We start from the raw sequence: 6,826 nt of genomic DNA on the forward strand, positions 1-6,826 counted from the left end.
TTCTTAAAACTCTTCTAAGCATTAGAAAAATCTATATACTACAAAATAAAACTATGGTATAATTTTCAGTGACTTGATTTTTATTCTAAACCCTAACCATTATAATTTGGCTGTACAACTTTTATTGACTCTTCCTAACTGATAGTTACTGCCAAAATAACTTGGACTTTGGGAATGTAAGTTAAACAGGCACAAATGTGCCTTTCCAAAAAAAAAAAACAAAAAAACAATTGGATGATGTGAAGGTAGCTGCTGCCTAATGTTTTCAATAAGCATGAGAAAAATTAAAATAAGGTTCAGAACCTAAATGAGGCTTCTACTACTGACATTGAAATATTGCAATATAAACACTGTGCTTCTGCCATTGGCATATCTTGTGCAAGAGTAAGTGACATTTTTGAATACTGACTAAACTATGGTAAAAGGTATATAGATTTAATGTACAAATCAATATGCTCTTTGTTTATACTATTTCTATTGCATTAACTTTGTGTCTTTATTTTCAGTGAAGAACATATCTTTTGGATTCCTTTAAAACGGGCTTCATTGGTCTAAGATTTTTAATTTGAAGTGATAAAGAGAACACATATAGCCTGTTTCTTTGAATATGCGAATGTGCATGCATATGCAGTTTTAGAGATATTGTTATTCTGATAGCTGGTTTATTTATATTTGAGACTACTGTTTTTTGAAGATGGAAGGCGTTATTTAAAATATATTTGTTTCAATGAATACTGTCACATACACTAAAATAAAGTTGAAATTATGGAGTGTAATATAAGATGCTACAATGGTTTTGGTAATAGTTCATTAAGATCATTTAAAAATTTGAAATGCCTTTGATTTGTAAGAATAATTGGGGTTTGGGAAAAATCTGACAATATTATTATTGTCTTTCAGAACATGCAAAATGAAATTAATACAGTGTCCACTACAAATTCTAATATCAGAAAGGTCACATGAATCATACATTTTAGGTGTTTCAAGGTTGCAAATTACTAATGAACACATACATGAACATAATATTCTTGACATACATTGCTTTCATTTATAAAATGATTCTAATATCAAATGCAATATTTTAAAAAAATGAATACTTATATAAATAAATTTTTATAGTATTCCTTGTAAACTCAGAGAAATGCTTGATAAACTATTGTTCCATGTTCATTGAACTTTACAGCCAATTCATTTCTAGAGTTAACTCAAGCAATGCTATCCTCCAAATAAATCAGTCTTCCACACAGATAAGATGGCAACTACCAAGAGACCTAAATAATTAATGTCACCCTTTTTGGGAAAGCTTGGTAGAAAGAAGTTACCACTAGCCCGAGAGTGATGATTCTCAGTACTAAGTGAAAAGTTGAGTATATTATATTTACTTTTTATAACATAATATGTTTACTTTTTTATTTCAGTTAAAAGAGAGGCAAAAATAATATAAGGAAGTTCATTGCAGTATTTTTTTTATAAAAAAGTATGTCTGAGTTTAAATGTAAATCAGTAAGAGACTGATTAAACAAATTATGCACATCTATTACATAATAGACTGTGGAACAATTGATAGGATTACTGCTTCAAATACAGGAAAGAATATCCATGACACAGTCTTAAGTCAAATAAATAAATATCCAATCCCATACATGCAATCTATTTCACTCATTCTCTAAGTCCAAAGTAAAAGTACAGGAGCCTGCCTGCTGCCCATAGAGCTTTAAAAATGTTACTGATACGTGGATCCAACCTCAGAATAAATGAATCAGAAACACTGGAGTTTAGCCCAAACATGAAATTTTTTTCATGGGTTGGATGCACATGAAGAGAAAAACCATTGCTTCAGAGCTTAGAAGCCAGCCTCAAAGAGAAGCCAAGTGACTTGAAACACAGGCAAGGCATTGATTTCTCCCCATGTGGCTACTGGGCTAATGTTGAAGAAGTTACACAGGCATAACCAAAGTCCTGTTCCCTGTTACATGATGGATGCATGTGCAGTGGTTGACACAAGATAGACGGATCAATAATTCATCCATAGGTACAGAAGGAAAAACAAAATGTATGAGTTTTTTACATCATAAATTAGAATTACAGGGCTTCAGACATAATAGGATCGTGAGACTGCCCATTGTTATCAGGGTATTGTCATTACTGTTTCTCAACTATGCTGTTTTCTGTTTTGAATTAATTTGTGGGCATGCAACGCTTGTCACTATCTTGACATTGGATCAGCTTAAGAACTCCAGCATTAAACAAATGAAACTTCCCATGTAAAATCACCTGAAATCACGTCACATGCCTTACACTAGCCATGTATTCATTCTTGAATTGAATTCTATAGCAAAGAAATATGTTTCTCCAATTAGCCAGACCTATGTCATGTACCTACCCTTAAAGCTCAAAACAGAGTGAGCCCAACACAAAAAGTATATGTAGAATGAATGAAGATCTGCAAGAGAGAAAAATTAGAGTGATTTTAAAGCCCCCCCCCCCAAATTAGTCTTCTTGAATAGGTAAAAAATAGTAGATGTGCTCACATTCCATTCTCTGACTAATAAAACTTTACAGAAGCCCATTTTCTCATACATTTACTTTCAAATAATTATGTCACATGTACCATGCAATCAGCTTACACAAAATGGAAAAATAAAATAATTCACTGTCTATCCGAAGGGTTATCCAAACTTTCAACCAGCTAATCATCCAGGTCCTGGAAAAAACACAGGAAGAAAAAAGACAGTGTTTAACAAAATTTAAAAAAAAAACAAAAAACTTACTATGAGATTCTTAAACTTCTTGACGTAGAAAATTTTGAACAGAAATGTCTTTGCAGGGTGTTGTTAGAATGTTTATTATTACCACATAGAGTTCCCATCCTTCTTGCTAACCAACAGGTTCATAGGATGATCTTCAATGAGACTACCCAAAGAGCTGTGAAACACAGTCAAATATCTAAATATCTGAGAAATCAAAGGACAAGAGACTGGCTGGAAAGCTACTCTGCTGGTGGAGCAAAGGCGAGATTGTTGCTTCATTGAGCAACTTGCTAAGCAAATGGATGCAACAATGTTTTCCATGAAAAAGAGAGAGCCATCTTAGGTTTTCTCCAAAAAGGATCATGAATGAGCAACTAAAACTACACAGAGTAATCAAGGGAATCCTTGGGGTTGAGGAAAGAAGTTGGGAATCTGGAATAGATACTCATTTGCCTTAATCAGTTTGGAGATTAGAGACTGCAAGCAATGATGGAGTTTTCCAAAGAAACCATGAAAGTGTCAGAAGGGAAAATCATCATCTGGAGAGCATTGGCCAAGCTGGCTTTCTTACAGAACCATGGTATCAAGTTCTTCTCCCTTACCCACCCCTATTTTCACGTCTAACTCAGGGATGAGTTATAGAATGCAGTGAGCAAGCTGGAGAGGAGGGGTAATAGATGCTTTTTACAGTTTTTTCCCATTTACAGGTATCACAGCTAAACAAAGCTTGAGTTGAGGGAGAGTGATAAGAAAAGTAAAGAGATTCAATTACAACATGGTACTACTGGATTTGGCAATCACTGGCTTAAGACATTATTATCACTACCAAGAAAGTGAGAGGGTCTTTCTGAATTCACATCCAGGATCAAGGGAAGAGCCATCCTCTCTAAGCAAATTTTAAGGATTATAGAAAATAAAAATAAATGTGCTTATAAATGAATCCAGGAGTGTTACTTATTTAATAGAACAGTTTTAATAAAATATATTACATTCTATAGGGCCAAGGTAGCAATGATTTCCTGTTCAAATGGTTTTGTGGTCTACCCTCTGGGAGACTTGCCATGGCCAGATAGGAGGACTAGGGAATTCACCATTTACACAATGAACTTTTCCTTAGAGGCTTCTGTAAGATTAACGATTACCTTAAGGTGGCTAGGCCTGGAGAGTCTCTTGGCATTTTAGCATTCTTAAAACCGTCGTACCCTTTTGATTGATTTTTATCTTAAGGATGTTTTCTCAAACAGATAATCTATGTGAGGTACCAATTCCATTGATCTGAGAATACAGAATGTTAGAAAAGGATGTAAGGAAGAGAGAAATATTTCACATCACTGCTAACACAAATATTTTATGTACAAAGGCGGTTACTTTTGAATCAATTTGTATTCAATCTCTGAACATTAAACTTGCCCAGACATATCAATTTCATCGTTTGAGTTGACTGACTGCAGTGTGAAGAACTGAGTGAAAATCTCAAACGCTCAATAAGATATCACAAATTTATTAAATTATACTGAAAGGATTTTCACACATGCAAAGATATAGAATATGAACAGTCATTTATTAAAAATTTAAATGTACATTTTTAAAAAAATTAAGGAAAATGGTCCTCTAAAAGTCATTAATTCACTTTTTATTGAAACTATAATTTAGATTTATATTATATAAAACATTTATGTTAGCAGAATATTATCATTACATATATACTTATATCAATATTAATAAATATTTATATCAGTTCATAAATCTAGGAAGTGAAGCTATGTAGTTATAGATTCATATGCATTTCTATTTTAAAGCATTAACAGAAGACTGATTTTTTTGCTATTAATTTTTGAATTGATCAGATTCAAATAAATTTGACTCTTTCTCATTGTTAAAAAATATTTTAGGGAAGAGGAGCATGTCTATTCTAAATATATGGGAATGTGAGGACCATTACTCTATACATTTTAGAATAATGAGATGACACCTGTTCACTTTGGTCAAATAATTGAAGCTCCATTCTGCATGGCCGGGAAAAGGTGGATGAAGATGGGTAGGAAAACAAACTTGATCCTCCTGCTAGAGCAAAAAAGAAAATCAACTGTGAGTTGTGTCATTGCTGCTGCTGCTGTCCGTGCTGATGTGCCATCTCCTTAACTTTCAAACTTTGACCCAATCCGCATTTCCAAAGATTGAGAGAAAAATAAAATGCATCTATAGTGCTCTTTAATCCTCATCTTTACTTTTTCTCATTTGTCTTCAGACCTTGGTTGGAAAATAGACTTTTGTGGCTTGAGTGGTCAATGATATATGTGGAGATCAAGGCAAAGTTCAAGTGACCTTACCAATTCATTATGCATTTTTTATACTCTATGGTTTAACAATATTTCTCATGGGCAGTTGATATCTTTTGAAACAGGAAAAGAGACTGTTTGCAAAAAGAATATATGAATTATGTAATTGTCTCTATTTTATCTTTTGACTATTATAAAAATGTCCATTTATAAATAAATTTATAAAATTCATTTCAGCAGACATTAAACTTTCAATAAGGTAATAAAATATATCTATTCTAGTGTCACTGAATTTCTGTGGGTCTGAAAGTATTATGAAATCTCTAAATATCATTTGGTATGCCCTGAGACTACCTATTATTCAGAAATAGAACCAAACATCAACTGCATATGATATAAGGTGACAATATGAGTGTTTGTGCATACAATGTATATTCTTAGACTTTCCCATAGTATACATACAACTGAAGAAAATACAGAATGGGGACATGGATATACTATATGCAACTATGTTTATCAGATTGAGACAAACAAAAATAAACCTTATATTTCAGGCTTAGACTGATATTTTGTGCATGTATTAGCTCAACAATAAGGTAAGTTTAGACTCTTCTGATATTTATATTCAAAGCAAATTATAAGCTAGAAAAATACCTCTGAATTAATATGTTGTATGATGGATTGGAAAATGCTACCACCGAAAGTTGAATTTTCCCAAATAAATACAAAATTCAAGGATAAGTAGAAATTTGGTCTTCTATTTTTTTTTTTTTTAATCAGAGAAGTCATAGGTTTGCAGAAAAATCATGTATAAAATATGGAGTTCCCATATATCACCCTACTATTAACACCATGCATAAGTGTGGTACATTTGTTACAACTGATAAAAGAACATTTTTATAATTGTGCTAATAATTAAAGTCCATGGTTTACATAGGATCACTGTTGTGTTGTACAGCCCTATGTTTCTTTTTTTTAATTTTAATTCTAGTACATATATACAACTTAAAAAATTTCCCCTTTGAACCATATATATATCCTATTACAGAATTATATATTATAACAGATACATGTATATAAATTACATACAGTTAAATAAATACTTGCTTATAATAGAAAGTACAGATATTAATTTAAAAAAGAAATGATGAAACCATAAATTAATTCATCTCTAAGCAATAGCTATGCTAAATATTTTAGCTTTTTATCTTTGAGTTCAGGGGAGGAAAATAGTGAGCACTGGTCATTGGGATACTTCATCATTGCTCTGCTCTTTACTCATTTAACCACTTATTCTTACTCTGATTTCTGGAGTGATATATAGAACATCACTTATATTTAAATATCTCAATGCCTTATGGGTGTTTATTTTACTTTCAGATTGTGCAGACCAAATATATAAAGTTATTTTACACCATAGGCATTTAAATTTGAATGGCTAATTTTATAGAGATGTTGAGTAACTATCCACTAGTCATTCAGTTTATAAACAGAAGTGCTCAAAAATAGAAGAGCTAAGATTTTGGTCCTAGGCAATCTGTTTTCATTATTTACTGAGTCTAATGACTATTGAAAATTTACTCAAAGTCTTGGTAACTTAATTTCCTCATACATAAAATGAGGATAGTAATAATATCTACCGCATAGGATAATCGCAAAGATAAAAGAACTTATCATGTACAGTACTTTGCACAGTTTTTCTCATATAATAAGCATTCAAAAATTTGAGCTATTATTAGTATCATTATTCTATTATTGTCCAAAGACATGTAAGAAAAGAGATAAAGTAGAGATAAA

The 6,826-nt window shown here is 31.9% G+C and overlaps 1 long non-coding RNA gene across 1 annotated transcript; it reads right to left on the reverse strand.

Moving 5' to 3' along the window:
* Positions 1-2,575: 2,575 nt before the first annotated feature.
* Positions 2,576-4,811, reverse strand: LOC119538499. The gene is made up of 3 exons (XR_005217563.1): positions 4,723-4,811; positions 3,893-4,025; positions 2,576-2,704 (listed from the first exon to the last, which is right to left on the reverse strand). It is a non-coding gene; the product is annotated as an uncharacterized LOC119538499 (long non-coding RNA).
* Positions 4,812-6,826: the final 2,015 nt, after the last annotated feature.

The sequence above is a fragment of the Choloepus didactylus genome, chromosome 6, assembly GCF_015220235.1.
Source record: "Choloepus didactylus isolate mChoDid1 chromosome 6, mChoDid1.pri, whole genome shotgun sequence".
Classification (NCBI taxonomy): Eukaryota; Metazoa; Chordata; class Mammalia; order Pilosa; family Megalonychidae; genus Choloepus; species Choloepus didactylus.